At 46.8% G+C, this 26,886-nt stretch overlaps 1 protein-coding gene across 2 annotated transcripts in view; it reads left to right on the plus strand.

Moving 5' to 3' along the window:
* MTUS2 (microtubule associated scaffold protein 2) overlaps window positions 1-26,886 on the plus strand; it is an 876,814-nt gene that overhangs the window by 688,514 nt on the left and 161,414 nt on the right. The gene's annotated exons all lie outside the window — the stretch shown is intronic.

Genomic DNA, 26,886 nt, shown 5'->3' on the forward strand with positions numbered 1-26,886 from the left:
TCAGAAGGGCATGCAAGTGATTGGCTTGCTTTGGTGGGCGTCACAGGGGGTATAAAAGGGCGTGCACGCCGACCGCCATCTTACTTCTGCCGATGTTAGTATAGGGAGAGGTTGCTGCTGATTCTGTAGGGAGAGCGTTAGGCAGGGAAGAAGACAAAAAAACTGCTTCTGCTGCTAGCGATTTGGCCTGCACAACACACAAGTCACTGTGTGTGCAGTGCAAGGGGAGGCTATATTGTGGTGTATCAGTGGTGTTGGTTGTTGGGCTGCCTTTTAAGGCTTCCTGACACGCTGGCATTGCTGTTTACCCACTGCTCCGCAAACTGCTTTTTTAAAAGCAATCCAATCTCCCTTATCCTCTCGTCACTTTGGTCACAGGCAGCTGTGCCATCGAGCGTGTCACATAGCGCTCAGATATCAGTGGGCCTCACACCATCCACAAGTGTCCAGTGTCCAAAAGTGTACGCAGAGATTCAAAATCTCCATTATCCTCTCGTCACTTTGGTCACAGGCAGCTGTGCCATCGAGCGTGTCACATAGCGCTCAGATATCAGTGGGCCTCACACCATCCACAAGTGTCCAGTGTCCAAAAGTGTACGCAGAGATTCAAAATCTCCATTATCCTCTCGTCACTTTGGTCACAGGCAGCTGTGCCATCGAGCGTGTCACATAGCGCTCAGATATCAGTGGGCCTCACACCATCCACAAGTGTCCAGTGTCCAAAAGTGTACGCAGAGATTCAAAATCTCCATTATCCTCTCGTCACTTTGGTCACAGGCAGCTGTGCCATCGAGCGTGTCACATAGCGCTCAGATATCAGTGGGCCTCACACCATCCACAAGTGTCCAGTGTCCAAAAGTGTACGCAGAGATTCAAAATCTCCATTATCCTCTCGTCACTTTGGACACAGGCAGCTGTGCCATCGAGCGTGTCACATAGCGCTCAGATATCAGTGGGCCTCACACAATCCACAAGTGTCCAGTGTCCAAAAGTGTACGCAGAGATTCAAAATCTCCATTATCCTCTCGTCACTTTGGTCACAGGCAGCTGTGCCATCGAGCGTGTCACATAGCGCTCAGATATCAGTGGGCCTCACACAATCCACAAGTGTCCAGTGTCCAAAAGTGTACGCAGAGATTCAAAATCTCCATTATCCTCTCGTCACTTTGGTCACAGGCAGCTGTGCCATCGAGCGTGTCACATAGCGCTCAGATATCAGTGGGCCTCACACCATCCACAAGTGTCCAGTGTCCAAAAGTGTACGCAGAGATTCAAAATCTCCATTATCCTCTCGTCACTTTGGTCACAGGCAGCTGTGCCATCGAGCGTGTCACATAGCGCTCAGATATCAGTGGGCCTCACACCATCCACAAGTGTCCAGTGTCCAAAAGTGTACGCAGAGATTCAAAATCTCCATTATCCTCTCGTCACTTTGGTCACAGGCAGCTGTGCCATCGAGCGTGTCACATAGCGCTCAGATATCAGTGGGCCTCACACCATCCACAAGTGTCCAGTGTCCAAAAGTGTACGCAGAGATTCAAAATCTCCATTATCCTCTCGTCACTTTGGTCACAGGCAGCTGTGCCATCGAGCGTGTCACATAGCGCTCAGATATCAGTGGGCCTCACACCATCCACAAGTGTCCAGTGTCCAAAAGTGTACGCAGAGATTCAAAATCTCCATTATCCTCTCGTCACTTTGGTCACAGGCAGCTGTGCCATCGAGCGTGTCACATAGCGCTCAGATATCAGTGGGCCTCACACCATCCACAAGTGTCCAGTGTCCAAAAGTGTACGCAGAGATTCAAAATCTCCATTATCCTCTCGTCACTTTGGTCACAGGCAGCTGTGCCATCGAGCGTGTCACATAGCGCTCAGATATCAGTGGGCCTCACACAATCCACAAGTGTCCAGTGTCCAAAAGTGTACACAGAGATTCAAAATCTCCATTATCCTCTCGTCACTTTGGTCACAGGCAGCTGTGCCATCGAGCGTGTCACATAGCGCTCAGATATCAGTGGGCCTCACACAATCCACAAGTGTCCACTGTCCACAAGTGTGTGCAGAAATTCTAAAACTCCCCTGTCCTATAGACACCTTGTACCTTGTTTTACATTACTATATAGTTTGTTGGATTTTGTCTACATTTCTACCAAAAATGAGGAAGGCTGGTGGAAGAGGCCGTGGAATTGGGCGGGGGTTGGCAGCTGGTAATGATGGTGTTGGTGGTGGATCTGATGGTAGTGGCAAGAGCAAAATAGGACCGAATGCAGGAGGTGCTGACCCTGCGTCATCGTCTGGCTACATAAGGCCTCGAACGCTTAGTTTTCTAGGAGTTGGCAAACCGCTTTTAAAGGCAGAGCATCAGGAAAAAGTTTTGTCTTACATTGCTGACTCAGCCTCCAGCTCTATCGCCTCCTCTTCTTCAGTTGTAAAAAGTAAAAGCACTGAGTCGTCATTGGAGGCTCATGTTCATGAACCACACCTTTCCTTGTGTCCTTCACCCCAACCAAGATTGAAGAATGACGCAGGCCATACTACTGATTACTCCATGGAGCTGTTTTCACATACCATGCCTGGATTATCAAGTGAAATGGTGAATTACCCAGGCCAAGATGAATCTGACATGGAGTGCACTGATGCACAGCCGCTGATGGATGATTCTGCTGGTACATTCACTCAGAGCACTACATTGTCCTCGCAGTGTACAGAGCCAGATTCTGACCCTGATGAGACTCAGGTGCCCCTTCCCGCACACTATACCACCATACACGGTGACACAGAGGAAGGTGCACATGACATAGAAGAGGAGGTGATGGATGACCCAGTTGTTGACCCAGATTGGCATCCATTGGGGGAAGAGGGTGCTGCTTCCAATAGCTCAGATGAGGAGCATCCACAGCAGACATCGACATCGCAACAGCTGTTATCTGGCAGGCCCGGAGCACTCCAAAGACAGGTTCCAAACATCAAAAGAGTTGCTGGACAGCTTGTCCAGAGGGTCAAAAGATCACAGCGTGCTAGGCCGCAAAATGTCTGCCAAAGTAGGAAGAGTGCAGTGTGGCACTTTTTTGAACAAAATCCTCATGATCAGGCCAAGGTTATCTGTAAGAAGTGCGCAAAGACCTTTAGCCGAGGGAAAAATCTGAAAAATTTGAATACCAGTTGCATGCTTAGACATTTAACCAGCATGCACTTGCAAGCGTGGACACAACACCAAACCTCAAGTGCCACATGTGCAACTGATCACAACGAAGGTAGTCAGCAACGCTACATTGTTTCCCCCACTGTAAGCCCACCGGTTAGCACAGCAGCAAATGTTGAGGTGTCGTTGCAAGGCCACAGCAGTCAGGGAATCCCACTGTTATATCAACGAAAGACTGATTCTAGGCCATCAGAAAGAACACCAACTCCATCACCATCATCAACCCTCTCTCAGTCCGCCCTGTCCACCGCTACTTCCACCATATGCAGCTCTCAAGTCCAGCTCACCCTCCCAGACACTATGAGTAGGTCAAGAAAGTACTCAGTCTCTCATCCGCGTACACTGGGTTTGAACGCCCACATTGCCAAACTAATCTCGTTTGAGATGATGCCCTTTCGGTTGGTGTAAAGCACAGCTTTCCGCGAACTCATGGCCTATGCAGTACCACGCTATGACCTACCCAGTCGCCACTTCTTCTCTCGCAAAGCCATCCCAGCCCTTCACCATCATGTGAAAGACCGCATTGTCCATGCACTCAAGCAGTCAGTGAGCGGAAAGGTGCACCTCACAACTGATGCATGGTCCAGTCAGCATGGCCAGGGCCGTTACGTGTCCATCACTGCGCACTGGGTTAATGTGGTGGATGCAGGGTCCACAGGGGACATCGGTGGTGGGACAGTGCTGCCTAGCCCACGGTATAGGAAACAGTTGGCTGTAGGCATTCGACCCTCCTCCTCCTCCTCCTCCTCCAGAAGCGAAAGCTCGTCCACAGAGCGCAGTCGTACGAGCACTCCATCTGCAGCTGCCACTGTTGCACACGATGTGTCCCCCTATCGAGCAGCTAGTGGAAAGCGTCAGCAGGCTGTGTTGCAGATGATGTGTTTGGGCGACAGACACACCGCCGAGGTGCTGGCCGAGTACTTGAAGCGACAAACTGAGTCATGGCTGGGCAGTGTACATCTTGAGGCAGGCAAGGTAGTTAGTGATAATGGCCGTAATTTTGTGGCAGCCATAGCCCTTTCAAAACTCAGCCACATACCTTGCTTGGCTCACACCTTGAACCTGGTGGTGCAGTGCTTCCTCAAAAATTATCCGGAGTTAACAGCCCTGCTCCAGAAGGTGCGAAGACTGTGCGCGCACATCCGCCGGTCGCCTGTACATTCCGTTCGTATGCAGAAGCTGCAGCGATTGCTTCACCTTCCCAACCACCGCCTCATTATCGACATTGCAACAAGGTGGAACTCCACCCTGCACATGGTGGAGCGGCTGTGCGAGCAGAGACAGGCCATAATGCATTTGTGGGAGGATACACGGCCAGGCACTTTGAGAGCAGACATGGAGTTGACAGGCGTGCAGTGGTCGAAGCTGAAAGACCTTTGTAAAGTCCTTCAGTGTTTTGAGGAATGCACACGGCTGGTAAGCGCAGACGACGCCATCCTAAGCATGAGCATCCCACTTATGCGTCTGCTCATGCAAACTTTGACGCACCTTAAGGAGCAGGCGTCTGCAGCCAATGTTGATGAGGAGGAAGAGGAGGAGGGAATCCTTGATGACATTCAGCCATTGTCTGCTCAGGGACCTCTCCTGGACGAGGTGGAGGAAGAAGAGGAGGAGGAGGATGATGGGGATGATTACTTAGGGGAGGAGGATGCATCTCGTGGGGCAAGTGAAAATGTTGGCGTGGCAAGGTCTGGTACAGGGTTTGTGCGTGACTGGAGGGATGTGGATTTGCCAGAAAGTGCTCCTCCACCCAACACTCGCAGTGCATCATTGACACCGGGAACATTGGCCCACATGTCAGATTATGCCTTGCGGATCCTAAAAAGGGACCCCCGCATTGCCAAAATGATGAACGATGACGACTACTGGTTGGCCAGCATCCTGGATCCACGCTATAAAGGCAAATTACAAAACATCATGCCACAGGAGAACCTTGACCTAATATTGGCTAATAAACAAGCAACTCTGGTAAATCGGTTGCTTGAGGCATTCCCAGCACACAGCAGCGGTGATGGTTCTCACAAGAGCCGTACGGGCCGGGGGCAGCTTGGCAGAGGTGTTCGTGGTGCACACAGCAGAAGTGGCGTTGGAGACAGGGGTTTCATGACAATGTTGTGGACTGATTTTTCAAATACCGCTCACACAACTGGTAATACTGCATCGATGGAAAGTGACAGGAGACAGCAGTTGTCAACTATGGTTACAAACTACTTTTCCTCCCATATCGATGTTCTCCCACACAGGTCATTCCCCTTTGACTATTGGGCCGCTAAACTGGACACCTGGCCTGAATTGGCCCAATATGCCTTACAGGAGCTCGCTTGCCCAGCTGCAAGTGTGCTATCGGAAAGAGTCTTCAGTGCAGCTGGATCAATCCTGACAGAAAAAAGGACCCGTCTGTCAACCCAAAATGTGGATGATCTAACCTTCATTAAAATGAACCACGCATGGGTTTCCAAGGATTTTGTCCCACCTTCCCCTGATGACACATAGGGTGACAGAAAAATGGCTTGCTTTGGTCCACCTCTTCCTGGTACTTCACCTATTTCGCCTTTTGCATCAGCTGAATGTCCAACATCAACATATGCCACTTTCTAAAACTCCCTAACTGTGCTGCCTCCCCCCACATGGCCGGGGTCACCACCTACCGCACGACACCGTGCGAGTGCCGTTGCCCTGGACAGGTGGGTAGGCCGACTCTTGGGCACGGGCACTGGCACAGGGTCCCTCATAGTGCAATCAAGTGTCTCTGACGGTGGTGGTGCACACCCGCCGTCAGACACACCGCTGTACTATGAGGGGCCCAGTGCCAGTACCGACGCCCACGAGTGGGCCCCCCTTGCTTGGCCAGGGCCCCAGCATTTGCAATCTTTACCTCTCCCTGCTCCTCCGCTGTGTAATCTGGGCCGTCAAATCCATACTGTGCCTGACACCGTCTGAGCCTGCCTCCTGAGACATATATTTTGAATGTGTACGCTATCCATACATGTTATCCGGGGATACGGTACCCTTTCTAACCTTTGTGCAATGACGTGCAATCCATACTGGGCCTAACACCGTCTGAGCCTGCCTCATGCTGTATAGACATATATTTTGAATGTGTACGCTATCCATACATGTTATCCGGGGATACGGTACCCTTTCTAACCTTTGTGCAATGACGTGCAATCCATACTGGGCCTAACACCGTCTGAGCCTGCCTCATGCTGTATAGACATATATTTTGAATGTGTACGCTATCCATACATGTTATCCGGGGATACGGTACCCCTTCTAACCTTTGTGCAATGACGTGCAATCCATACTGGGCCTAACACCGTCTGAGCCTGCCTCATGCTGTATAGACATATATTTTGAATGTGTACGCTATCCATACATGTTATCCGGGGATACGGTACCCCTTCTAACCTTTGTGCAATGACGTGCAATCCATACTGGGCCTAACACCGTCTGAGCCTGCCTCATGCTGTATAGACATATATTTTGAATGTGTACGCTATCCATACATGTTATCCGGGGATACGGTACCCTTTCTAACCTTTGTGCAATGACGTGCAATCCATACTGGGCCTAACACCGTCTGAGCCTGCCTCATGCTGTATAGACATATATTTTGAATGTGTACGCTATCCATACATGTTATCCGGGGATACGGTACCCCTTCTAACCTTTGTGCAATGACGTGCAATCCATACTGGGCCTAACACCGTCTGAGCCTGCCTCATGCTGTATAGACATATATTTTGAATGTGTACGCTATCCATACATGTTATCCGGGGATACGGTACCCTTTCTAACCTTTGTGCAATGACGTGCAATCCATACTGGGCCTAACACCGTCTGAGCCTGCCTCATGCTGTATAGACATATATTTTGAATGTGTACGCTATCCATACATGTTATCCAGGGATACGGTACCCTTTCTAACCTTTGTGCAATCACGTGCAATCCATACTGGGCGTGAGAACGGCTGGCGAGCTGTTAAGCAAGCTACAGCACCTGTCCAGACAAGTACAGGGATTCCCTAGCGAGGAGACTTATTTGATTGTTTTCAATGTTGGGACAGCAATTTTTGGGGAGCACTATACTCTGGAGAATGATAGATGGGGCCCACCATACACTGGAACATTCCAAAGGTGGACATCAGACACTGGAGCAGCATTTACAGGGCCCATTATACACTAGAGCATTAGAAATGGGGCCCATTATGTTTGGAGCATTATTTGGGCCCATAAGACAGTGGAGCTTCATCCATGGGGACCAACATATACTGTAGCATTATGTGGAGCTCATCATATACTGTTTCAAACATTATATGGGACCAATGATTCTGTATGGAGAAATAGATGGGCCTCGTCATGAGATGTAAAAAGTGAGGTATTTTTCATTGTACTATACCGCTATTTCTCTGCCGTATCGGAGCATGATGAGTTGTGGTATGTTTTAAAGGGGCGCTCTTTCGCCCAGGGCACATGAAAACCTGCAGCCAGCCCTCCCCCCCCACAAATTTAGCCAAATAACCCCCATTTTTCAGTGCGTAACTTGTATTATGAAGTTAATTAAGGTTGACAAGCTTAAGTAAGAAGAATTGATGCTTTTGGCATTCAAATGGGCACTGTAGCTGTGTTTCCTGTCCTCCTCTCACTGCCGACTTTTATTCCCCATTGACTTACATTGGGTTTCGTGTTTCGGGACGACCCCGACTTTTCCCTATAATCGGACGATCTTGCTCGACCCGACTTTTGGAAAAGTCGGGTTTCACGAAACGAAACGCGACCCTAAAAAACCAAAAGTCGCTCAACTCTACTCAGAAGTGATCTAAAGACTCTACTGACCCTAAAATAAATGACTGCAGCATGCGTTGTTTTAGGAGGTATACCATTTTTACACTAAGCCACAGAAAGTCTCATGTTGATGTGTATTTCTTGTATATTGAAGCTGTAATTGTCTCCCTTCACTGCATCTCAAAGATGATCTCTTGGCTTGTGATCTGGTGATTGTGTTGGCCATTAGAGGCTGTAGATCTCAATGACATGTTCATGGTGCATGGTTCATAGTAATGACATTAGAACATTATTCTGCTAGAAGTAGCCAGTAGAAGATGACAATGAACAAATGTTTCTAGGAAAGTATCCACTTTAGATGTTAGACGAATTATTCTCCATCAATGTGACAAGCTCAGATATATACAGTTATGGCCGACAGTTTTGGCACCCTTGAAATTGTTCCAGAAAATGAAGTCTTTCTCCCAGAAAATTATTGCAATCACATATGTTTTGATATACATATGTTTATTTCCTTTATGTCAGGGGTCTCAAACTCGGCAAAGTAAATGGGCCGCACATAAAAAAAAATTTAAGCTGGCGGGCTGCATTCCTTTCAAATTTAATACAGTCACAATTGATAGCGGTATCTAAGGGGTTAAACGGACGCGATAGGTGCTAATACCAATCGTGGCCGTTCAAATAGGTTGTCAGCTGCGATGTACAGCTTACCTCAGCGGATGATAGTGTCGGCTCTGCATGTGAGCCAGCACTATCATCTCGCTGTACACGCACAGCCACAGTCACCTGCAAAATCCAGCAATGGGGGGAAAGTTACGCCTCCGCTCTCTGTCATTACACAGCGCAAGAGGGATGTCATCACACAGGGCCACAGCCACTACGGAGCGACGCACTCCTCCTCTCTTCTAGCGTGAGCAGTGACGTAACTACAAAGTTATGGGCCCTGGTGCGAACTTTCAAATGGGGCCCACCCCATGCCAAAATACACACACATCTCCGCTCAGCACACCTCGTACACACGCGGCTCCGCTCTGTACACCTCGGTCTTCGCACACACACGGCTCTGCTCCATACACCTCGTACACACGCGGCTCTGCTCTGTACACCTCGTACACATGCGGCTCCGCTCCGTACACCTCGTACACACGCGGCTCCGCTCTGTACACCTTGTACACACATGGCTCCGCTCCGTACACCTCGTACACACAGGGCTCCTCACACCTCGAACACACAGGGCTCCGCTCCGTACACCTCGTACACACGCAGCTCCACTCCGTACACCTCGTACACACGCAGCTCCACTCCATACACCTCGTACACACGCGACTCCGCTCCATACACCTCGGTCTTCGTACACACACGGCTCCGCTCCGTACACCTCGTACACACATGGCTCTTCTCTGTACACCTCACACACACACAGCTCTGCTACATCCACCCTGTAAACCCCTCCTGACCCCACACAGAAACTTACCCAGCACCAGAGGCGTAGCTAGGGGTTCAGCTTAGGGGGGCAAAGAAATTTGAGTAGGCCCCTAACCGGTAACCCTGATTACAACTCAGGTTGGCACACTCTAGTCGGGAGTATAGGCGGACCTCAGCAGATGACCGCGCTGTAACGGAAAAAAATCTCTATACAAAAAACAATACTGATATTACCACCATATGGTGACCTCATAGTGGTAGATACCAGTCCTGCAGTATATACAAGAGTTAACTATACAGTTACATACGATAACTTACAGGCCACGTTCTTTCTGATAATCGTTCACTTTTACATCTTACTCAGACCGAAATGTCTACTTCTCCAGCCAGGACTCGTCTGCAGAGATTACAACAAAGACACATTCGACTTCTCACATTTTCAGCTTAGTACCCATCTATCTCCAACCTGCACAAACTACTCACCCAATACTGAGCCGCTGCTGCCGTATGTGTCCCTACTATTGCACCTGATACCCCAATACTGAGCCTCTGCTGCCGTATTTGTCCCTATTACTGCACCTGATACCCCAATGCTGAGCCTTTGCTGCCGTATGTGTCCCTATTACTGCACCTGATACCCCAATGCTGGGCCGCTGCTGCCATATGTGTCCCTATTACTGCACCTGATACCCCAATGCTGAGCCGCTGCTGCTGTCGTATGTGTCCCTATTACTGCACCTGATACCCCAATGCTGAGCCGCTGCTGCCGTATGTGTCCCTATTACTGCGCCTGATACCCCAATACTGAACCGGTGCCGTATGTGTCCCTATTACTGCACCTGATACCCCAATGCTGAGCCGCTGCTGCCGTATGTGTCCCTATTACTGCCCCTGATACCCCAATACTGAGCCGGTGCCGTATGTGTCCCTATTACTGCACCTGATACCCCAATGCTGAGCCGCTGCTGCCGTATGTGTCCCTATTACTGCACCTGATACCCCAATACTGAGCCGGTGCCATATGTGTCCCTATTACTGCACCTGATACCCCAATGCTGACCCGCTGCTGCCGTATGTGTCCCTATTACTGCACCTGATACCCCAATGCTGACCCGCTGCTGCCGTATGTGTCCCTATTACTGCACCTGATACCCCAATGCTGAGCTGCTGCTGCCGTATGTGTCCCTATTACTACACCTGATACCCCAATGCTGAGCTGCTGCTGCCATATGTGTCCCTATTACTACACCTGATACCCCAATGCTGAGCCGCTGCTGCCGTATGTGTCCCTATTACTGCACCTGATACCCCAATACTGAGCCGGTGCCGTATGTGTCCCTATTACTGCACCTGATACCCCAATGCTGACCCGCTGCTGCCGTATGTGTCCCTATTACTGCACCTGATACCCCAATGCTGAGCTGCTGCCGTATGTGTCCCTATTACTACACCTGATACCCCAATGCTGAGCCGCTGCTGCCGTATGTGTCCCTATTACTGCACCTGATACCCCAATACTGAGCCGGTGCCGTATGTGTCCCTATTACTGCACCTGATACCCCAATGCTGAGCCGCTGCTGCCGTATGTGTCCCTATTACTGCACCTGATACCCCAATGCTGAGCTGCTGCTGCTGCCGTATGTGTCCCTACTACTGCACCTGCTGTGTGGTACAAGCGCAGGGATCCTCTAACTGCCTCACATAATAATGCCACCATTGTGTCCTTTACATAGCAGGATGTCTCTTGTGCCTTCACAGTAGCTCCCACACTGTATTTAGGCCCCCATACTGTATGATGGCCCCCACAGTAGCTCCCACACTGTATATAGGCCCCCATACTGTATGATAGCCCCCCACAGTAGCCTTTAACTGTACTGTATAATGGCCCCCACATTAGCTCCAATTCTGTATAATGACCCCTACATTTGCTCCCATGCTGTACAATGACCCCTGCATTAGCTCATCCACTGTAAAATGACCCCTGCATTAGCTCTCACGCTCTATACTGGCCACACACTAGCTTCCATACTGTATAATGACCCCTGCATTAGCTCTCATGCTGTATACTGACTCTCGCATTAGCTCATCGGCTGGATAATGACCCCCAAATTAGCTCTAACACTGTATAATGACCCCCACTGTAGCGCCCACGCCTTTGATTCTGGTCTCTGTCGGTCCCTGTTTGTGGGCTCCAACCTGCACAGTCCTGATATATATGACAAACAACTAAATAGAAGAAAATATAAACAGCCAGTGGGTGTGTATAGAGGCCAGAATATGGGTATAGCTCCCTGAATGTATCCAGGTGACCCTAAAAGAAATACTCTTGTCTGGACAAGACCCCAAAAAGGGGACTGGAAAGAAAGAGGGAATTAGAAGAGAGGGAAGTAAAATATTACTCATGTAAAGAAGAAACTGTGTCCCTGGTACGTCTTCTCTTTTATTCCCTTTTCTGTGCTTGGGGGGGGTCTTGTCCAGACTGAGTATACGTTCAGTGGTCTATATGTGATCAGCTATACGCACATACTGGCTGTTTATATTTTCTTCTATTTGGCTCTTTATCATATATATTCATCCTCAACTTTGTGGGGATTATTTTTTTTAATAAAAAGTTATATACCGTAATTGGGTTTTTATGCTTGCCACCCTGGATTTACAATATGAGATGATAGGACCCTCACCCCGACTACAGGACCAAGTCACAGGGTGTGTGTGTGTGTGTGTATATATATATGTGTGTATATATACTGTATATATACATATATATGTAGAGATATATGAAATATACGGCTGCCAAACATTCCAGGCATTTACCAATCTTCAATATAGCAGCAAAAATGAAAGTAGCACACCATTTAGACAAAATGAAAAAAAACAGAGTTTTGGTTCTCCTGGAAAAAGGTTCTCAGTGAACCGAAACGTTGCTGAGCCCCAATGGGCTTTTAAAACACTATTTTTTAATTTTGTCAATAGTGCGCTGCCTTCATTTTTTTACTACTATAAATTTTTACATTTATATACCGTATATACCATATATATGATACTGACCACTCATGTCAGTCGCTCTGAGGCACAGTGAGATTTATGGCAACTGAGTTCCATTGACAGAGACACCTTCTGAGCTGTATAAAAGTTCAAGTAGCTGCCATAAATCTACTGTGCCTCAGATACAAGAAAATAAACCATCCAGGACTTGTCAGGAGGTGGGCAGCGTCCTTCCCCCTCCTCACTGCACAGACCCCTCAGGGCTCCTGAGATCTTACTCACAGCACCATCTTGTCCTGCTCCTGTCCGGGTGAAGAAGCTAGTGCTCTGTGGTGACCTCTCTCCTGCAGACACACAGGGAACAGTGTGGGGGCGTGTCTGCAGTATGCTGGAGGAAGCTTAAAGCTATAGGATCCCTGCAACTACAGTGCAGCTTAGCTACATCAGTGAGCTGCGCACGCTGACATAGTTAACAGTGGCAGAAGCTCTGAGTGTGGGTGGGCCCCCTCAGAGCAAGGGGCCCTGGGCTACTGCCCCCTCTGCCCCCTGCTAGCTACGCTACTGCCCAGCACCATGACAACCAGTACAGACAAAGACAGCAGCTTTCTGCATACACTGAGGCCCTTGATCATGTGACCCCCTGACTCCTCCTCCTCATGTGACCTCATCACAGGTCCTGTGCACACAGAAAACACAGCCATCGCGACGCTCCTGGATGGCTGCGTGCCTTCCCCCTTCTACCTGCCACAGGGGGTGAGACATGTGGTCCACCGCGGGCCGCAGATGACTGCCTCAGGGGCCGCATGCGGGCCGCGGGCCGCGTGTTTGAGACATCTGCTTTATGTGTATTGGAACAACACAAACAAAATAGAGAAAAAAAGGCAAATTGGACATAATTCCAAACAAAACCTCAAAATGGGCTGGACAAAATTGTTGGCACCCTCAACTTAGTATTTGATTGCACACCATTTGGAAAAAAATAACTGAAATCAATCTCTTCCTATAACCATCAGCAAGCTTCTTCCACCTTCTAACTGGAATTTTGGACCACGTTTTTGCTTCAGGTCTCTCATATTTGAAGGTGCCTTCTCCCACTTGCAATTTTAAGATATCTCCAAAGTTCTTCAGTGGGATTTAGATCTGGACTCATTGCTGGCCACTCCAGCGCTTTGTTTTCATCCATTTCTGGGTGCTTCGTGAAATGTTTGGGGTCATTATCCTGCTGGAAGACCAATGACCTAGGACACAAACCCAGGTTGCTGAGATACTGTGCATTACATTGCAACCCAAAATCCTTTGGTATTCTTCATTTTTCATGATTCCTTGCACACAGTCAAGTGACCTAATGCCAGAAACAGCAAGTCAACCCCAAAACATCTTTAAACCTCCACCATATTTGACTGTAGATACTGTGTTTGTTTTCTTGCAAAATTTTCAAACTTTTTGCCAAATTTCATTTTTTTTCATAAATAGACGCAAGTTATATTGAAGAAATTTTACTACTAACATGAAGTACGATATGTCAAGAAAAAACAGTCTCAGAATCAGTGGGATCCCTTGGAGCATTCCAGAGCTATAACCTCATAAAGTGACAGAGGTCAGAGTTGTAAAAATTGGCTTGGTCATTAAGTACCAAATTGGCTCTGTCACTAAGGGGTTAATGCTGAAGGCATGACGGTCATTTGATAGCATTTTGGTAGTTGTTAGTGATGTCACATTGTTGTCCTCAGGTACAGCAGAAATTGTCATCTTTAATAGTTTTTCCAGTGCCCGGCTGCCCCCACTGTCCTTGGACAGCTGAAAACTTCCTGATAATGTTAAATGACTTACGGATTGAAGTCTCAGTATTTTTCTTTCACATGAAGCCTGGCAGCTTAGTTCAGCTGTACGAGCAAAGATTATATTTTTGTTGAGAATATTTTTTTTCAGACTTTAGCAAATTTCTGCTTTATATTATCTATAGTGGCAATGATTTTATCTGTAGGAAAAAGTAAAAATATTTCTTCGCAAAAGCTTTAAAGAAAAATCATGATTCACATTCAGACCCGCGAGACCTTTGAAGCCAAAAAGTGTTTTTACTATTTATTTTTCTGTTTTCTATCTTTCCTGCAAAATAAGACAGTTAACTCTTACTTTCCTAATTTTAGATTGGTTCTTTTTGCAATGTTGTCATTGAGGAGAAAACTTACCATACTTTCTGCTGGCACTACAATTATCTCATTATTTACTGATTTATTATTGCGTTCAGTGGCAACTGTACTAGCTGCTATTTAGTTAGTTACAGTGAATATGACTATGGTTGTCTTTAGTCCATTTGCTCAATTTTTTACTATATTTACCTTGTTCTGACCTCATCCTGTTTTCCTCTGATTTTGACCTTTGGTATTGATCTCACGTAACAACCCTTCTTGCTGCTAGCTTGCTACACCGGCCAGCAGTCAACTCTGTGGCCCCAACCCAGGGTTTCCAGTGCTAATTCTGCTCCCTCTACAGAGCAGAGATTAAGGAATAAAGGCCAGAGCAACCACTGCGATCTGGTTGACAGATTGACTAACCTAAAGCCTGTCTGTGGAAGCCTACTACCAGCTGAAAGGGCCCCTATTACATAATGCATCTGTAGAAGACCTACAGGAGGCGGACACGCAGATGTAGTAGGTTGCATCCTCCTGTAGGCATGCACTCCCGAAAAAATGCACCCCAGAGCCCACGTTCGCTCTGCCATCACCATTACCATGTACAGCCCTATTTTGCAGGGGATATCTGATGTATACACCGATAGGGACACAGAACGCAATGTGAAAACACCGACAGTGGTTAAATAAATTGTTAACTGAAAGTTATAATTATACTTTTCACTCTGTTGTGTCCTTACACAATTTGACACAATTTGCACTGTTTTGGATTGATTTTTCATAGACCAGTTCCTTCCTCTGTAAGTCTTTTCGCATCCCAGCGACATAACTTAAAATTCGTCCCCAGTACTGATGTGTCATTGTACCATTGACAAGCTTGATTTATTACAATACTGATGTATTGCAATGTATTACAGATGTCATGGAGGGTCTGCAATTCCCATAGAGGGACAAAAATAATAACGTTTAAAAAAAATGTAAACAGGTTTATAGAGAAAAAGAAAATGCTTGGAAAAAAATACGATCATCACACTTTAAATACACATAAAGTGTAATAGAAAAAGAAAATTCATATGAGACCTAAAATTGGACCTGTTACCTAAGTTGTTTTGTAGTTACTGTGGATATAAATAGTCTACACCCCCATGTTAAAATGCTAGGTTTTTGTCATGTAAAAAAAATCAGATCAAGAATAATTGCAGAACTTCTTATACCTTCTATGCTTCACTTAATCTATACAATTCAATTGAAAAATAAACTGACATTTTTGGGGGCAAAACAGAAAAATAAACAACTAAAATAATATGATTACAAAAATATTCATGCCCTTAAACTAATACTTTTCTGAAGGAACATTTGAATTTGTAACAGTGCCCCCTTCAGGTCACCCACAGATTTTCAGTTGGATTCAGATTTCAATTGGACTCTTTGTTGGGACATTCCAGCACTTTCACCTTCTGGAAAAGCCATAATGTTTTAGTTTGGTTGTTCTCCTGCTGAGAGGTGAAATTCCTCCTCATCTTCATTTTTTTAACAGAGGGCTGTAGGTTTTATTACAAAATTGACTAACATTTGGAAGTGTTCATAATTCGCTCCACCTTAAGCCCCAGTTCCAACTGCCAAAGAACAGCCCCAAAATATAATGTTACCCCCACCAGGGGCGGACACTGACAGCTTGGGGCCCCTGTGCAAGAAATGTGTCTGGGCCCTCTTCTTTTTATGGCGACAAACAAAGCTACATATATATATATATAAAAATTATATAAATTATAGGGGGCGCTAGTAGCTATAGGAAAAAAGGGGGAATCACTTGCTGCAAAACAGGAACACACACCACCAATGTGGTCAGTAAATTATAGATTAAAAATTCAATAAAAAGTTTGCGCTTAATAATGAACCCCTTAGTCTGATAACACTTTAGAAACCTATACAGATAAATTAGATATTTCCAAATGAATAGTTATTACCATGAGTTGTTTTCTGAGGGGATGTCTGAACTCCTATAGATCAATTTTCGATGAGCGCTTACAAATCTTGGTATAGAGTAAAAGGTATTCTGCCAGTAGAATGTGGTTTAATGCCACGAATCTTCCAGAGTGCTGTCCTGGCCGGTGACAGGCACTCCACGTTCCCCATGTTCCAACGGTGTGCCGACGTGTGGCGTACATGATGAGTAGCTGCGGCGTGCAGTGAGCCAACGGGACCTTCATGATGTGGACCAATTCCTCTCCGACTAGTTTAGGAAAAAACATGATTTCCTTCATCAGGGATGGTCCAATGGAGGAATTGGTCACCTTAAATACCTTTCAGCATAGCCCTCAATTAAATGCGAATAGCTCAACCTCACAATTTAACCCCTTTGGTGCGAGGCTGTCCAAATTAAAAATCCATTGGCTCTCCATGCGGGACATTTGTTTGATATAGTCCCCCTTTCTCCAACTTCTGGACACAACTTGGAGACCCATGATTGTCGTCCCAATAGAGCATCATGATGTTCACAATAATGTTGAGATAAAGGGTGTCCTAAAAAATTTTTATTTATATTTCTAAGGTGTTCATTAACCCGTATCCCCAGTGGCCGTTTTGTGCACCCTATGAATAGATAACCCCTGGTGTATTGCAAGTAATGAAATCATGGATTTTGAATGTTTCATTACCATTGGATATAGTGAGTTGTTTTTCAATTTTTAATGTTTTACAAATCCTTCATCTGCGGCTTGGGTAATAACCCGGGTTTATGCCCAAAGGGACCAAGTTGGGTTGTTTTTCTGAAGTTTGGTATAAGTACTGATGGTGCTACTAGGTTCCCCATATTTTTTGCCTTTCTATAAATGAATTTTGGATTCATTGGTAGCCGATCTCCTATTGCCTTATCTTCCCCTAGAATCTGTCATGATCCAGTGTTGGATCTGGCGGTATTAAAAGCACAAAGTGAACTTTTTTTACTTTGGTTAAGTTCAAAGGTGTTTTGACTGTCCCCGGTGGTGGTTAGTGGTATCGCACCTTAGGTTTAGATTAATGTTCACATAATTATGGATCAGGTGTGACTCCCTATAAAGGTGTGCTCAGGGTGTTCACTCACCGCTGGTGATATTTCTTGCTGAGTTGTTGGAGAGCCTGGTGGAAGGATGGAGCGGGATAGGAGTCCTGCGCAGTCAGCCAGAGAGAATGAGTGCCAGCTAATGGTGTCTGCAGGAAGGACTGGCATTGCTTGGTGGAGTCGCAGTTTATGGTGTCGGCGGGAAGTGCGGGCATGGCTTAGAGGAGTGGCGACTAGGAAGAGAGTTGCACTCAGCATGCTCTACTTGGTTGCTGAGAACTGGACTCGAGCATGCTTGGATTCTTGGCAGAGGCTGGACTCATCTTGGGACTCTGTGTACTGGACTGCTGCAAGTGGTGATGGACTCTGCTCCCAGGCTGCACGATGGTGATGGATCCAGTTATGGTGATGGATCAGGGTGGAGGAGAAGATGCACACAGGTGGTGGGCGCTTTTGCTAGGAGCGCACGCAACAGAGCAAAGATAAGTGGTGTTTCCCCTGTATTGTCTCTTTCCTCATGTGTGTTGTTAGTGCAGTGGTGGGATTAGTCTCCGCACCGACCTATTCCCTAGTGAGGGTTTAGGCTCAGGGCGAGCAAGGGCGTTAAGGTACGCGTGCGGTGACAGGTGCGGAGCCTGTTTAGGGAATGTGAGGAGTGTAGGGACACTGGCTCAGGGGAGTGCAGGAGGTCTCCATTTCCCCATTCCCTATTGCAGGGCCCACCATTGTTAAAGTTACCCAGGTTCCCCCCTTATTAATTAAATGCGCCTTACTGGAGGCGGTGTTTCCAGATATATGTATGCATGGCGTGTAATACCTAAATCCGCCAGGTGGAGGCGGCGTATCCACCTGCACGCTTTATTATTTAAATTCGCCCCACTGGAGGCGGTGTATCCAGGGTCATGTGTGTTATGGGTTCGCCTTGCGACATCAGCTGGGTCCTGACACAAGTGATCATGACATTATCACCAGCCCTTACTTTTTTTTTTTCTGGTGAGCTTTGGCCATGTGGAGACCTGTGGTAATTGCTGCCGGTCCTCACTGAGGTGCAGTGGGGAGCGGCAAGGTGTGTTTAAGCCGCTGCAGCAGCAGTTTTCAGGGTCTGGGGCCTCTGCTCAGATAACCAGAGAAACAAAAATGGCGGCTGCGGTCTGGCAAAAGCCCCTAGAGTCGCTGCTGGGGAGCGGGACTTGCTCTTGCACGGGGAGGTACCCAGGCAGGTGGGAGGAATGGTGCCCCACGGAGCTGCCTGGTATTCCCCGAGGGGAAGGGGTACGTCCCTGTAGTGAGCAGATTGGTGAATAGTCCGCGGGGCTCATGCCAAATCTTCGATGCCGCCCTTCCTGGTCGTGTGGAGGCGACCAGCGAGTATATATATATATTTTCCTCCATATTCCTGCGGCCATGGTACTAAAACCCCCTAGAGTCGCTGCTGGGGAGCAGGACTGGTTCATGCAGGCGGGCGCACCCAGGCAGGTGGGAGGAATGGTCCCCACGGAGCTGCCTGGTATTCCCCGAGGTGAAGGGGTACGCCCCTGTGGTGAACTGACTGGTGTGAGAGTCCGCGGGGTTTTACGCCAAATCTTCATACCATCGAAGAAGCCGCCCTCCTGGTCGTGTGGAGGCGTCCAGCGAGAGTATATTTCCTCCATTTCCCGGTCCCCTTCTCCTCCTGGTGTGTGCAGCAGGTGTGCTGCGGGGGAGTAGGGACAAATCTCTACCCTCGCCATTAACCAACCCTAAGAGGCGCAGTCCTCATGGTGAAAGGGTTGGAGGGTGGTGTCCCTTGGTGAATAGTGGGGGTGTGAGTGTGGTGACACAGGGGGACGCCTCTGTTGAGTCCAGAGTGAGTTCACCAAGTTATGACATATGTATGTGTGCAATAAATGTTCAGGTCCGGACCTGTGTGTGAACGAGCATGTATGGTTGCCACCAAAAAACATCTTGTGGAAATGTGTTGTGGAGTCTGATCAGCTCTGAGCAAACCTACACATACATTAACTCGTTCCCCAGGTCGGCGCTGTGGAGATGAGTGGTGCCTCCAAAAGGAACATATACTGCCAATATCAGCGGTGTTTGTCATAAACCTAAAGTGTCAGGGAATGGTGGGGTGAACTCAGGGTCTGGGCATCCCCGCTGTAGGTGTTTCCCTAATGAGGGGTGGTCTTGAGGGTCCAGAGGCCCCTCATTAAGGAGGGGGTACTGTCATGATCCAGTGTTGGATCTGGCGGTATTAAAAGCACAAAGTGAACTTTTTTTACTTTGGTTAAGTTCAAAGGTGTTTTGACTGTCCCCGGTGGTGGTTAGTGGTATCGCACCTTAGGTTTAGATTAATGTTCACTTAATTATGGATCAGGTGTGACTCCCTAAAAAGGTGTGCTCAGGGTGTTCACTCACCGCTGGTGATATTTCTTGCTGAGTTGTTGGAGAGCCTGGTGGAAGGATGGAGCGGGATAGGAGTCCTGCGCAGTCAGCCAGAGAGAATGAGTGCCAGCTAATGGTGTCTGCAGGAAGGACTGGCATTGCTTGGTGGAGTCGCAGTTTATGGTGTCGGCAGGAAGTGCGGGCATGGCTTAGAGGAGTGGCGACTAGGAAGAGAGTTGCACTCAGCATGCTCTACTTGGTTGCTGAGAACTGGACTCGAGCATGCTTGGATTCTTGGCAGAGGCTGGACTCATCTTGGGACTCTGTGTACTGGACTGCTGCAAGTGGTGATGGACTCTGCTCCCAGGCTGCACAATGGTGATGGATCCAGTTATGGTGATGGATCAGGGTGGAGGAGAAGATGCACACAGGTGGTGGGCGCTGTTGCTAGGAGCGCACGCAACAGAGCAAAGATAAGTGGTGTTTCCCCTGTATTGTCTCTTTCCTCATGTGTGTTGTTAGTGCAGTGGTGGGATTAGTCTCCGCACCGACCTATTCCCTAGTGAGGGTTTAGAGGTTTAGGCTCAGGGCGAGCAAGGGCGTTAAGGTACGCATGCGGCGACAGGTGCGGAGCCTGTTTAGGGAATGTGAGGAGTGTAGGGACACTGGCTCAGGGGAGTGCAGGAGGTCTCCATTTCCCCATTCCCTATCGCAGGGCCCACCATTGTTAAAGTTACCCAGGTTCCCCCCTTATTATTTAAATGCGCCTTACTGGAGGCGGTGTTTCCAGATATATGTATGCATGGCGTGTAATACCTAAATCCGCCAGGTGGAGGCGGCGTATCCACCTGCACGCTTTATTATTTAAATACGCCCCACTGGAGGCGGTGTATCCAGGGTCACGTGTGTTATGGGTTCGCCTTGCGACATCAGCTGCGTCCTGACACACGTGATCATGACAGAATCCCCCAGTGTTCTTTCACAATTTTTCTCAAAATGTGACTGTTAGCACTATACTGGGTTATAATTGGGAAGTCAGCTTTAATATCATGTTGTGAATCATGGCTATGTTTATCTTGGAGTAGGATATCCCTAGGGACAGCACTCTGGAAGATTCGTGGCATTTAACCACGCTCTACTGGCAGAATACCTTTTACTCTATACCAAGATTTGCAAGCGCCCATCGCCTATTGATCTATAGGAGTTCAGACATCCACTCAGAAAACAACTCATGGTAATAACTATTCATTTGGAAATATCTCATTTATTTTTATAGGTTTCTAAAGTGTTATAAGACTAAGGGGTTCATTATTAAGTGCAATCTTTTTATTGATTTTTTTATATATACATAAAGCCACACCCACATACATGTGTGTATATATTACATAGTCTACACACATACAGTACATGTATATATATTATATAGTCTCCTTTAATATGTATATTGCTGTCCCTTATACAGTGCCCTCTCTTGTTATGTACAGTACCGTCCCTTACATATTGGATTATATAAAGCACTGTTTTTTATTACATACCGTCCTCTCTTGTTAGATATATAATGCAATGATGGCTGATGGAGCATGGGAAAGCTTCCTTTCTAATGGACGAGCTGATGGACTGGTAGTCTGGTCACCAGCTGCTCCATCAGCAGTCATTTTATATCTAAAAAGAGAGGGGACTATGCAATTAAGGAGGGCACTGTGAATAACAAAAATAACAAGAATACACTATGTAAGAGACAGCACTGTACATAACAGCAGAGGAAGCTATATAATAAGGGATGGCATCATATATAAGTAGAGAGGATGGTACATGATAAGGGATGGTGTTATACATAATAAAAGAGGAAACTATGTAACTAAGGATGGTGTTTTAGTGAGTGAATTAGTGAGTACGCTATATACTAAGGGACTGTGTTATACATAATAAGTACGTATACTATATGCTAAGGGACTGTGTTAGACATATTAAGCAATAATAATGTCTTCCTCTACTTCCCCTTGTTCCTAAGTCTATTATAAGTCCCCCTTCATCCCATCCCAATCCCCCACACTCATTGTATTCCTCCCCCCGCATCCCATTATTGTCCTCTCCCCCACCCCATCATTACCGTCTTCACCACCTCCATCATTGTATTCTCCCCCACCACTATCATTGCCCATTCCACCACCTCCATCATTTCCCCCTCCCCCACCCCATCATTGTCTCTTCCTCCACCACTCCCATAATTGTCCTTTCTACCACCACCCCATTATTGCCCTTTCCACCACCATCATTGCATTCTCCCCCACCACCCCATCATCATTTCTTTTTCCCTCACCACCCCATCATTGCCTTCTCCTCCACCACCTCCATCATTGCAACCTTCACCACCACTCCCATCATTGTCTTTTCCACTACCACTATCATTTCCTTCTCCCCATCTCCATCATTGCCTTCTCTCCATCACCGCCATCATTGCCTTCTCCCCATCACCGCCATCACTGCCTTCTACCCATCACCCCCATCATTGCCTTCTCCTCATCACCCCATCATTGCCTTCTCCCCATCATTGTCTTCTCACCCATCACCCATCATTGCCTTCTCCCCATCACCCCATCATTGCCTTCTCTCCATCTCCTCCATCATTGCCTATTCTCCATCACTCCCATCATTGCCTTCTCCCCATCACCACCATCATTGCCCTTTCCTCCACCTACACACACAGACACACACTGCACATTCCCCCGCAGTGCTACGCATGCATGCATGCACACACACACACCACCACCACTCATCTCTACACACACACAACACCCGCACATACAAAGAAAAACACATACACAGCACCTCTCACCTGTCCGCACGCTCTCCCGCAGCCGCAGCATCACCGCCTCCGGCTGCTTCCTCTCTCTGGCTCACCCGGCTGCTGAATGATGACATCATCCAGCAGCGCTGCTGTCTGTGTCAGAGACAGGATGTGCGCCGGGCAGGAAGCAGGATGGGTCCCTGCAGCTCCGCACCTATTTGCTCTTGTAGGCAGCGGAGCTGCTGGGATCGCTCCCTGCCCGCCGCACATGAGGGCAATCTGGCCAGGAGCCACCCGGAGCCTCAGGCCAAGAGAAACAGGCCAGATTGCCCACATTATTAGCCACCTTGCAGGAGCCCCCTGGAGCCTCCAAGCCCAGGTGCAGCCGCACAGGCTGCACAGGCGGTATGTCTGCCCATGACCCCCACCATGCTTCACTCTGGGTATGTTCGTCTGGTGATGTGCAAACTTCACTTTGCAACAAACGTGCCTTTTGGAGTTATGTTCAAAAAGTTCATCCTTGGTCTCAACATGCTTTCCACATGCTTTTAGCAGACTTGATGTTTTGGCAAAACAGCATAGGCGTTGATGTTTTTATTTTTTTTTTGCAAGAAAAGGCTTCCATCTTGCCAATCTACTCCACCAGCCAGATATCTGAAGAATACGGGAGATTGTTAGTACAAACAGTATACAACCAATACTTGCCAGAAATTTCTGCAACTGTGTTTAATTCTAGGTAATGTCACTCTTGTGCTAAATTTAAGCCACTTCTTGATGACCTTCACTGTGTTCGATGGTATATCTAATGCCTTGGATTTTTTTTGTAACCTTTTTCTTTACTGATAACTTTCAGCAAAGAGATCTTTGCTGTGTTGTAAGCTGTTTATGGACTATGGCTTTTGCTGTAAAATGCAACAAAAAATGTTAGGAAAAGAAGCTAAACTTTATATGGGGTTAATCAGAATCACTGTATTTGATGGCAGCCGTGTGCTGACTAACTTAATGTGAGTTTAAACGTGATTGGCTAATTCAGAACACGGCCATATCTCCACTTCTAAAACGATGTTCACACTTATGCAACCACATCGTTTTAGTTTTGTTATTTCTTTCTTCCAGATGCAAATGATTTCTATTTGTGTTAATGGATTTGCACAGATTAAGGGGGGCATTAATGGTGTAAAAAGTCCTGAAATTATTCTATTTGGCATTTTTAACAGGTACAGAATGTGTAGACTTTTTATATCCACTGTATGGTGAGCCGAGCTGTGTCTAACAGATTTTGTTCCTTGGTCTGTTGACATGATACATGCTTTATTTTCTTTGCTGCTTATAATGAAGTCATTACAGCTGGTTATATATGTTAGGGTTGCAGATCGCACTAAACATAAAATATGAGAAAGTGCAATCGCAACACGGGTTCCACCGTGCAGAGGTGGTATACTGCTGCTAGGTAACGGCGGACGCTATATGGTGGTATAAAGGAAGAACACACATGGGTTAACGTCACCCGGTGTGTACAGGGTGAACTCTGTCACCTCACAGAGCCGCACTACTGCAGAACATAAATGCCGGAGCCTGTTTAGCTCACAGAGCTCGGCAACGGAGCGAACAGAATGCGGTCACAGAACCCTGCCGCAAGGACACGGGGTCAGAGTCCCTCTAGACCTTCTGAGAGCGTGGCGTCGCACCTGCGGACGCCACTATAGACACTGACTGTGGTGGTGTGTCGAGCACGTGCACCGTGGCGTGCAGAGCCACCGGTGGACACTGATGCCAGTCTCAGACTCTGCTTCTACCTAAGCCTGGGCGCTTAACAGGCTAGGCTGCACAACACATGTGTACCAAGGGTAGGGGTTTCTTAATGAGTAATACACAAGAGACATTCATACATGCATACAACACTCACTCCTCATAGTCTGGTAATGCAGTCTATCCAATGAGAGATCGTCCCACGGGCATGCTCAGTGGATTGAAAGGAGGACTATAGCTGGACCAGAGGTGGCAGCAGCAACCAAACTTACAGAACCTGTCTGAGCAGAGCGCCTGGATCAACGAGTCTGCTGAGCAGCCTCCTCTGCGGCCAGAGAGGAATGGGAGACTTCAGAGTGCAAGGCTTGGGATTCCTGCTGTGCAGCGACAGGAACCCGATGCCTAACAATATAGAACCAATCTAGATGTGATGTCATATGTCACAGATGCCATGTAGTAACATAACTTGAAGCTCATGAGTCCCAATGCAAAAGTTTCGACAGGGCAACCCCTGTACCTAGTGTAGTTATGCTACTGGCCTCATACTGCAGTGGAATTTGTGCCAAAAATTCACTACTGAATCTTGGATTTGCAGTTTAAACTTCTATTCACTATGATTAATGCTGTGTTGCAATCCATATCTCAATTCACATGAAGACCTCTTTGATAAGTGACATATGACTTATTGAAGCAGGATGCAAATTTACAATGGAAGAATTTGCAGTCAATAATTCAAGATATTATGTGGGTCGGACATCAGCTTCAGGAATAACTCAACAGAATGAATGATAAATACAACTCGACTGACTAATAAGCCAACAAACAGCTCTGGCAATGGTATATATATATAATAGATCGGCTGATATCACCTCCAACTGGAGATGGCTTTAAACAGTGTGTGGAGTGGAACATCAAAGCTCCATGCAGTGTTTAGTGGCCACTGCCAGATGCTGTATATCAGCTACTACTGAAGGGAATAGGAGCTGAGATGCATTACCTGGGAACAGCCACTAAACAAACATTGAAAAACTGGAGCAAGTTCAGAGAAGAGCTACCAGGATGGTGAGCGTACTGCAAACTATGTCCTATGAGGAATGGTTAACGGATCTGAGATTTCTTAGCTCCCAAAAAAGGCTAAGAGGAAACTTAATAGCTGTCTACAAATAACTGAAGAGATGTCACAGTGTAGAAGGATCATTTTTATTCTCATTTGCATGTGGAAACATGAGAAGCAATAGAATGAAACAGAAAGGGAGAAGATACAGAGTTCTCCTTCAATGGAAGTCTTCAAACAGAGGCTGCACAGACATCTGTCTGAGATGGTTTAGTGTATCCCTCATTGAGCAGGGGGTTGGACACGATGACCCTGGAGGTCCCTTCCAACTCTAACATTCTACGATCTCATATTAATGACTTTTGCTAAGGATAGGTTGCCAATATAAAAGTAGTAGATGACACCTTTAAAGTTAAGCTATCCTGTAACCAACAAGTTTCTGTACGGCAATATTAATGGAAAAAGTTTTTAAATGTGAAAATACAAGAAAAAATATTGCTGCAGCTTTAAGCTATTAAAGACAGTAACCACCATTGTATCATAATCCCTGCATAGAGATAGCCTAAATAAAATTCGGATTGTCCGTAGCCTCCACTAGGGGGAGCATATTGTATACTGATTATTGTCTTAGCCCTATAATAATATAGTATGTTGTAAACTCCTCCATAGAAATCTAAGCCTCACTGAAAGCTCGGCAGGAGTAAAGTAGAACATTTCTAGTCTTTAGGTTTGTGCCTACGTGTTACATTTCCATCGTTAAAAATGGATCTGTTAGAAGATATTAGTGGCTGCCGCTGCAGGGGTGCATAATAATTATAGAGGAGTGCGAATATATTTTGTTATATTTAAGAGTCTTTTGATTTTATGATAGGTGATGAATCTTTGAGAAGATGATCGTAATGATGTAGTGCATTTATAAAGTGCCTTATTAAGGAATTCAGACAGTCGGCAAGATGATACGTTGATTACAATACATTCCTCAAAACTGTCATTTTGATGGTGACTGAAGGAGAACCTAAATGTTCTGTCTGTAATATGCTAAGAGCATCAACGTGATCAGACGGGATGGAGTTTGGTGATTTATAATGGTTCAGACGTAGGGTCCGCCAACACTTGATGAGTTCCATGCTACATTAACATTATATTACATCGACTCTTTAGTTACATAGCATGGGCCTTCCCATTCACTTTCATGAGTTGGCCGTTATTATATCTGTAGTTAAAGGGTATTTCAGCTCTGCTCAATTCTTCATTGGGAGCAAGGACGATTACGTCACATCTACCGATACCTGCTTCCGGCTTGCGTGCAGGTTTCACTCACCTACCCTACTTTAATAAATGGGATAGGAGCACAATCCCTG

This window comes from Dendrobates tinctorius, unplaced genomic scaffold (assembly GCF_039654945.1).
Source record: "Dendrobates tinctorius isolate UK_male_01 unplaced genomic scaffold, ASM3965494v1 ptg000075l, whole genome shotgun sequence".
NCBI lineage: Eukaryota > Metazoa > Chordata > Amphibia > Anura > Dendrobatidae > Dendrobates > Dendrobates tinctorius.